A 9,251-nucleotide genomic window follows, 5' to 3' on the forward strand; every position below is an offset into this window, starting at 1 on the left:
CCCTCCGGGCGTTGTTCTTTGATCCTGTGACCTACCAGGAGCCGCCACCGGCAGTTTTGGGTGGGATGGGTTTTCCCGGTGGAGCCTTGCACAGCGACGCTGGCGCCTGCAGGAGCTGCAGAGGTGTGGAAGGAGCTCACGGTACCTGCGCGCCCTGGGGAAACTCCCTCTCTGCAGGTTGCAGAGGAGGAATAAAAGCTCCTCGGAAAAGTTTGAGAGTCACAGAATCATTTGGTTGGAAAAGCTCTTTAAGCTCATCATAAGCTGCACCTGGGGAGGTCGAACCCCATGCACCAATACAGGCTGGGGGCTGACCTGCTAGATAGCAGCTCTGCTGAGAGGGACCTGGGAGTCCTGGTGGACAATAAGCTGACCATGAGCCAGCAGCGTGCCCTTGTTGCCAAGAAGGCCAATGGTATCCTGGGGTGTATTAAGAGGAGTGTGGCCAGCAGATCGAGGGAGGTTATCCTCCCGCATCTCCCCTACGAGGAAAGGCTGAGAGAGTTGGGCTTGTTCAGCCTGAAGAAGAGAAGACTGAGAGGGGATCTCATCAACGCATACAAATATCTTAAGGGCGGAAGTCAAGAGGACGGAAGCAGTCTGTTTGCAGTGGTGTCCAGCGACAGGACTAGGGGCAATGGATGCAAACTGAAACACGAGAGGTTTCAGTTGAATATGAGGAAGAACTTCTTCACTCTGAGGGTGGCAGAGCACTGGAACAGGCTGCCCAGGGAGGTTGTGGGGCCGCCTTCTCTGGAGATATTCAAAGCCCGCCTGGATGAAGTCCTGTGTAGCATGCTCTAGGTGAGCCTGCTTTAGCAGGGGGGTTGGACTAGATGATCTCCTGAGGTCCCTTCCAACCCTTACGATTCTGTGATTTTGTGAAGCCCAACCGTTCCCCTACCCATCCCAGCACCAAACCCTGTCCCTCAGCACCACGTCTGCCTGGCTTTTTAATCCTCCCAGGGATGGGGACTCGACTCAGACACTCCAGTGCCTGACAGCCCTTTCGGGGAAGAAATTTTTCCCAATGTCCAACCTAACCCTGCCCTGGCACAACTTGAGGCCATTTCCTCTTGTCCTATCGCCCATTTCCTGGGAGAAGAGACCGACACCCCCCCAACCCGGCTCCCCCCTCCTGTCAGGCAGTTGTAAGGAGTGATTCGGGCTCCCCTCAGCCTCCTTTTTTCCAGTCTCTTGCAGATTTTATTTGCAGAAGCAACAGCCGTAATAAAAAAGCGCCCAACCCGCCTTGCCGAGCCCATTGTGCATTCTGCTCACGGAGCTGAACCCGTCTTGGGCCATGCCTGCTCTGCCGCGAGGCTGCTGAAGAGCTTCATGAGAAACTCTGGAGGGGAACGGGTTGCATCAGGGAGTGGGGGGCTGAAAACCTGTTTTAAAAAAAAAAAAAAAAGTCTGCCTGGTGTTGACCTGGGTTTGAAGAGATGGGTCCTGTGTGTTTAAAATGACACCAAAGAACCAGGCGGGACGGGAACCGGCTGATGGGTCCAGCCAAAAATGGGGGGGAGGAATGGTGGTTCGCTGTGTGTGTGTGTGCGTTCACTTGTTTGCCTTTTCCTGGAGAGCAAACAGGAGCATGGGCGCAGCTTCTGCCAGGTGTGACGGTGGTTTCGCTGATGGGGACACTGGCCCCTTGCAGCTGAACCGTTACCAGGAAAATGTTTCAAGCTGCCATCCGTCACTTTAATGGCACCGCGCAAGCAGGGTTAAATAAACAGCCTGGAAATGAAGGGCTCTGCGACTCCCCCAGGCCCTCCAAGCCTGGCTGGCTTCGTACCAGCGTGTTACTTTACTAAGAATACAGAAGAGGTGGGTAGTGGGTGACACCAGGTGCCCACCAAGCTGCTCCATCACTCCTCTCCTCAGAAGGATGGGGTGGAGGGGAGAAAATAAGAAGGAAAAGGACTCGTGGGTCAAGATAAAGGCAGTTTAATAAAGCAAAAGCAAAGGCTGTGCGCGGAAGCGAAAGAAAATAAAAGATTTATTCTCTACTTCCAATCAGCAGGCAACGTCCAGCCACTTCCCGGGAAGCAGGGCTTCAGTACACCTAGCGGTTGCTCCAGAAGACAAATGTAATAACGAATGCCACCCCGCCCTCCTCCTTCCTCTTGGCTTTTATCGCTGAGCAGACATCACAGGGTATGGAACCTTCCTTTGGCCAGTTGGGGGCAGCTGTCCTGGCTGTGTCCCCTCCCAAGATCTTGCGCGCCCCCAGCCCGCCGGCCATTGGGGGTGAGGGGGGATGTGGGAGAGGCAGCCTTGATGCTGTGGAGCACTGCTCAGCAGTAGCCAAAGCACTGGTGGGTTATCCACACCGTTCTAGCTACCAGCACACAGCACTCAGAGGGCTGCGAGTTAATTTTCCCCCCAACATTAACTCCATCCCAGCCAGACCCAATACATTGAGATTAAAAATGCAGCGTCACTACTACTCCATCAGAACACTCATTTTTCCCGTGCCATTTCATGGAAGAGTATTTTTTTTTAACTTCTGCATTTGTAGTACATTAATATAAGTGTGAACATGTGTACAAATAGAAGATCTGCAAATACAGCAGCGGTTATTTTAGGTTACATCTTCGAAGTAAAACCACAAGCGGTAGGGAGAGTAATAAGGAGGCAGTTGAATATGAGTGTTATAAACAAAAATCTAGCAGCTTCTGACAGTCAACTCATATTTCAGGGTGCTGATTAAAGCTTTATTGCTTACATTATCCCTAAAGTGAGATGGTCCATAAATATGTGTGCTAGACTGCCGAACACCCAACCGTCTGTTGTTGCATTACACATATTCAAAGCAAGAAAGCAGGAAATGTTTGCATCCACAGTACCGCGTGTTTCACTAATACATAAGTATTTCCTGTCTTTTCATAATATTTGTACAACACAGAGGGCATTTATTAAGTGTTTCAGCACATTCCTTACAGGCAACTAGGTGACCGCAGGGAATGAGGACTACAGATATGTCTTCTTACCAACACTTACAACGTATACTATACACTTAAACCATCTTCATACCCAACATACGGATTTATACATTGTCATTAATTATGTCCCCTGTCCTTTAAGAGATAGATATTATTCTCCCATTCCATAGGTTTCCTCCACTCCAGTTGTTCATAAGGAAAAGGCTATGGCTTGGGCCTCATCTGTCAAGATGAGTGCTCAGGACAGGAGATGCAGCACGTTCGACCATTGGGCACCAACACCGACTTGGTTTGGGTCATCGTTGCACTCGCCCAGTTCCTTGCAAAACTCACTCTTCGTTGGTTCAGATCGTTCCTGCTACACTACTTCCTACAACATACAATTCACATCACAGACTATTTTCCCCCCCTGCAGGGTTAAATTTCCTTGAGGCACACACCAGGTCTCCCCATCCTTCTGCATTACCCATCAAGTACACCCAAGCCCTTGAGCAAAAACAATCCCATGAGTGGGTTTGCCTTTTCCCAAGGGAGGAGCAATCCATACCGCCTTCCCCAGCCACTTCCCTATGTGCACTACGGGGACCTTATCTCCTCCCACACTATGTAGGGCCTTTGGGCAGGACCAGGATGGTTAGCAGATCCTCTGGTGTTAACCAGGCAAGTGGCTTCTGCTAAATTATATCCCAGTCCTTCCATGCCCCATTGTCCAGTGTTTTCAACATAGCCTTTTAACAGTCCATTATATCTCTAAATCGTTCCAGAGGCTTGTGGGTGATGGTGGATGTGATACACCCACTCAATGTCGTGTTTATGAGGATATTTTGGAAATGACCCATTGTCCGATTCAGCTCTTTCTGGGATACTGCGTCACCACAAAATTTGCCTTTGAAGGCCTAAGATGGTGTTTCGGGCACTGGCATGGTTTACAGGGCACACTTCGAGCCAAACGGTAGTCATTTCCACCATGGTATGTAGCGCTTGCCTCGGTGTGTTCATAGCTGTGGTGCAATATAGTCAATTTGCCAGGCCTCGCCATATCAAAAACCCAGCCATCGCCCTCTGTTCCAGGGAGACTTTACTCATGTGCGTCGCTTGATTGTGGCCCATGTTTCACATTCGTGAGTGACCTGTGTGATGGCCTCCATGGTCAGCTCTACCCCTCGATCATGAGCCCATCTGTATGTTGCATCTCTCCATAGATGTCCCGATGTTTCCTGGGCCCATTGAGCTACAAATAGAATCACAGAATCATAGAATCATAGAATGTTTTGGGTGGGAAGGAACCCCTAGAAGTCACCCAGTCCAACCCCCCTGCAGTGAGCAGGAACAGCTTCAACCAGGTCAGGTTGCTCACAGCCCCGTCCAACCTGGCCTGGAATGGGTCCAGGGATGGGGCCTCCACTACCTCTCTGGGCAACCCATTCCAGTGTTTCACTACCCTTTGCTACCCTCAATAGCTCACCCACCTGAGCTACTTCGATTTTGACAGCCTTGTCTACCCATTCACTGTTGCCATGTTCTTCCATGGCACGGCTTTTGGACACAAACCACTGGCGGGTTATCCACACCTTTCTAGGTAGCAGTACACAGCACTTGGAGGGCTGCAATGGGGAAGATTAACTCCATCCCAGCCAGACCCAATACAGGTTTAAACAGAACAACAAAGGCGAGCAGGGATGGCTCCCAGCAGAGCCATCTACCTTTCGATACCACCGAAAAGCACGATGGCGCTGTACGAATATGTACAAATACAAATATGTGGTCCTATGATCTGGGCTGGGTAGAGTTGTGAATGAAGGATTTATATAACCCTAATGGCATAAATGCATTAAAACATGGTCACTGCTATTAAAATATTGAACATTTCCTGTGCTGGAAAAAGTTGCAAACTCTTTAATGCAACTGGCAGCAGGCAATTTCTAGCTGCCTTATTTTTGCCTTAAGACACATAGTTTCTGGAAAAAAAAATTATCTTGAATCTTCAAAGCCTGAGGAAACATCAAAACGTTAAGAAAAAAAGAGATGGAAAGATTAAATACCCATTATAAATGTCTACACCCCTTAGGGCTTGTCTAAACAGGGAGGCTATTTCACAATAAGTGAGGGTGTGAGCTGAAGCACAGCAGCTATTCTGTGCTACCTCCACCCCCAGCAGGGACTCCCTTATTTTATTCTGTTTCAGAAAGCCTAAATTTTGCATAAAAGAGCCTGAGTTGGGTGTTTCCCATTGCTACGGCTCTGTCTTTACTCAATGTGCTCGTCAGGCCCGAATATGAGTTCCAATGTCCCTCTTCAGTCAGCGCATTGACTTGCGTGGTGGCTGCAGATCGCGCCCTTCAGCACCCACATCGGGGTCTGCCCAGGCTGACACAACAGGCTGAGCACGGTCTATAACGCCTGGAAGTCAACCGGTAGGAAACGCGAGTCACTTTTTTATTGGTGTTCAGGCCATCTCAGTGGAGTGCTCTATAGATATGCCTTCTTTCGGTTTAATTCGTTAATTAAAGGGAGTGCCTGTATTATTCCTATTGCAGACAACAAATTATACTGGGATGGGATACTCGAAAGTATTATTCCAAATCATAAAATGTAGTATAGGTGCATTTGCCATGGTCATAGAAGCATAGGACAATGCATTTTGGGACGGACCACTGTTATGGTACAGCTGGACCTGAAAGCAGGGCTGGCCTCGAGGGTGGACGGGGTTGCTCAGGTCCCTGGTCAAGAACAGCACTGGAGATCTCCAGAGAAGGAGATTCCCCAACCTCTCTGGGCAACCTCTATGTTCATATCCATTGTCAATCTGGTATCATTCACATTTTTCAAGACTTATGCAGATCTGAGAATCGATCAGAGCCATCTAGTGTCTTACAACTCTCTTAGGGAAGTAAAAACAATTCTTGTCAGTATAGAGAGGAGGAAAGCAGTGACAAGCCAGTCTGGGCCATCACCTATCCACCTTAAGAGACACATCTACATTTCTGATGCAATGCAGAACTTTATTTTGTTAGCAAGAGAGTGTGTCTGGGTGAAATTCTACACCTTTTGAATCAGATAAGGAAAAAGAAGTACAAGTTACCACCCCCTAGGGTGGAGTGGCAAGGTGCATTCATCATCCTAAATCAAAGCTGTATTTACAGAGGGTTGTGCCTTGACACCATGAAAGACGCACAATTAGCTACGCAAATTGTTGCATAGAAATTTAATTGAAAGGCATGTAAATAGCTCCTAGGAAGTGATGGAGCGATACCTTACCCACCTCTCCCTCAGCTCCCCAGTGCCAAACGCGTCGCTGGTCCCAAGGAGACAAGGAAGTGTTGATGTTTTTAGGGCTGAGGTCTCTCCCTCACCTCGCCCCTGCAGCACGGCAGAGTGAGACGAGGTTCCGTGTGTTTCTGCAGGAGCCATCCAAGCCTGTCTGCTGGTCGCTGCCTCTGTGGTTCTGGCAGACTAGAGCCAGAACGACGTCTTACATGAGGTAGCTGGCAGTTCTTCTGCTCACACCACGTCAGTCCTTCTTTGTAGTACTCCTTGCCCATCTCTCCTTCACCCCTTTCACGTGAAAGACGTGCATTATACACCGTCGTTTAGGTTGCTCCATTAGCAAGTCTCGCTCTTAGCCTCTCTTCCCGCACCTATAGGCTTTAGTTCATATTTGTAAGGATGAAAAACTGGACATGATATGTACAATTCACACCTCATTCATCTTGCTGCGCTGTGTTTACTGTAGGGTAGGTGATGAGGGCTTCAGAAAGGAGACAGGAAACATATTCCAGGCATGCACACATATAAATAGAGCTGGGGAGGTGGTGGCGGCGGAGGGAATGGGACGTTTCTGGGCTTCTGCCATGACTGAATGATACAGATGGCTTTCCAGGGAAATGAGTATTTTAGTAATGAGTAGTGAACGTGCTTCGGGCTGGCTGCACCTACAACCCCAGGAATGCAAACAGTTTAGCAGCAGGTTTGTCAATAAATACCATCTGCTCAACAGCGCTGAATCCAAAATCCTGCAGAACCTACCTTAGCGGTGGCTGTTGTTTTGCTAGATAGAGGTGAGAGAAAAATCACTACTAATTTTACTTTTTTTTTTTTTTTTTGTGAATACTGTGATTGATAGTACTCAGCGCTTGTCAGGCCACATCTGGAATACTGTGTCCAGTTTTGGTCCCTGCTATACAAAAAAAGATGTGGACAGGCTGGAGACGGTCCAGAGAAGGGCCACAGAGACGATCAAAGGACTGGGAAGCCTGCCATCAGAGGAGAGGCTGAGAACTGGCTTTGTTCACCCTTGAGAGAGGGCGGCTTAGGGGAGACGTTATCACCATGTTCCAGTATTTAAAGGGTGGCTACAAAGAAGATGGAGACTCCCTTTTTACAAGGAGTCACATGGAAAAGACGAGGGGTAATGGGTACAAGTGACTCCTGGGGAGAGTCCGACTGGAGACAAGAGGAAAATTTTTCACACTGAGAACAATCAGCCGTTGGAAAAATCTCCCCAGGGAAGTGGTGGATTCCCCAATATTGGATGCTTTTAAGATTCGGCTGGACAGGGTGCTGGGCTGTCTTGTCTAAACCGTGCTTTTGCCAAGAAAGGTTGGACCGGATGATCCTTCAGGTCCCTTCCAACCTGGTATTCTATGATTCTATGATTGTTATCTAAAAAATTATAACACTCTAAATTTAATCAGACTTGTGCAATCCCAGTGTAAACCTGGAAGAATTAAACTGTTGCCCTTAGCTTTTTTCCTGGTGGACAGTGAGGTGTTTCCACAGAAGGGTGAGCTGTAAGCGAAGCTGGTGCTCACATGGTTTAGGACACCAAAGCATCTGAGAAATGCCTCACTCTGACGGCTGCCCGCAAGGGAAGGAAACGCAACTCCGTGAGCAGCGTCGGTGGCGACAGGGCTGGGTTTCCTGGGTGCTGTGGCAGGGGCTCAGGGCTGATTTCCTCCAGTCCTCAAGAAGAAGTGAACCCCTGCCCCAGCCTTTCTCCCCGCGGGGCACCGGGAGTCCTTTCTGCCTGTTTTCCATGACGTTTGCCAAAGCAGAGTGTCCCAGGGATCTTTACTGCTGTCTGATGGGGTTGAAATTGGCTACTGGATGCGGAGGTTTCTGGGAGGCAAATGAGACTTGAGCATCATCTAAAAAGCCTAAAACCACAACGAGTTTCAATGCTAATTCTTATCTCAGCAGAGACATGAGAGAAAAAAAACCCCACATCGTTGTCCAACCTGGGCTTACGTGTACCGTATTCTGCCAGTCTCCTTTAAAGATCTTCCCTTCCCTCTGTCTGAGTTGTAAAATGTAGAAACGAAGTGTAGCTCCAGAACTGGGACTCTCTATAGCTAAATTCGTCCAAACCTTGCATAACTGCAAAATATGAGCAGATCAGATCATGAGTCTGTTGCTGGAGATTGCCTGGCTGGAACTCAGACTCGGCATTACGCCTGGGTTGGGTTTTTAGTGCAGGATCAGAGAGAATTCCAGGGCCTGAATAAGGCCTGAACAAGCAGTTCTTATAAAAGAATAATTTAAGAGAACTGTACAGTGCCCAGCTGTATTTTTACACTGTGCTGCCCCAGCCCGCGCACTGGGGAGATTCAGGGGTGCTGTGCAAGGGCCCATGAACGCCGTAAGCCCTGCTAGACTCATCCTGTACCGATCCCAGATAAAGCCCTTTCCTCCAGGATGATCAAGAGACCCTGAGTTGTGATCAGATTTGCTTCAGGGCTGGTTTTGGAGCCCACAAGATGGATAAAATCAGACGCAATCCCTGGGGCCTTTAAGCCCCTTTTTGAAGTGCCCTGCAGATGTGAAATTTGTGCTCAACAGTGTATGACTGGTAAAAGTCACACGTGTGTCATGTGGGGGTAAGTCACCCTTCCTCTGCCCTCTCCAGCTCCTGGAGGAGCGGTGGCCTGGGACAGGACACGGCGCTGGGAGCCCTCTTCCTCTCAGCCATCTCCAACTTCTGCCTCTCAAACTGCTGGTGGAGTTTGAACTTTTAAATTGCTGACTTTGTATAGGGAAGGGAGAAAAGAAAGAGGAAAAGAAAGAAGGGGAAGGAAAAAACAATCTGGAGTTATGCCACCGTTGCAAAAGTGCTGGGAGGCAGAAAGGCAGGAGCCCCGCAGCTCCCACTGCGAGCAGCTGGCGGCTGCTCCTGCCCTGAGAGCGAGCGCATTCCCGGCAGGTGTATCGCTGTCAGTAGTGACGTATGCGAGGATATTTCTGGAGTATTTCTGAATTGCTTCCCTGTGAAAGAGTTTCTGTTTGGTGAAGAAGCCCTTCTGATTC

Source organism: Egretta garzetta, unplaced genomic scaffold (genome assembly GCF_000687185.1).
Source record: "Egretta garzetta isolate BGI_Z169 unplaced genomic scaffold, ASM68718v1 scaffold411, whole genome shotgun sequence".
Lineage (NCBI taxonomy): Eukaryota > Metazoa > Chordata > Aves > Pelecaniformes > Ardeidae > Egretta > Egretta garzetta.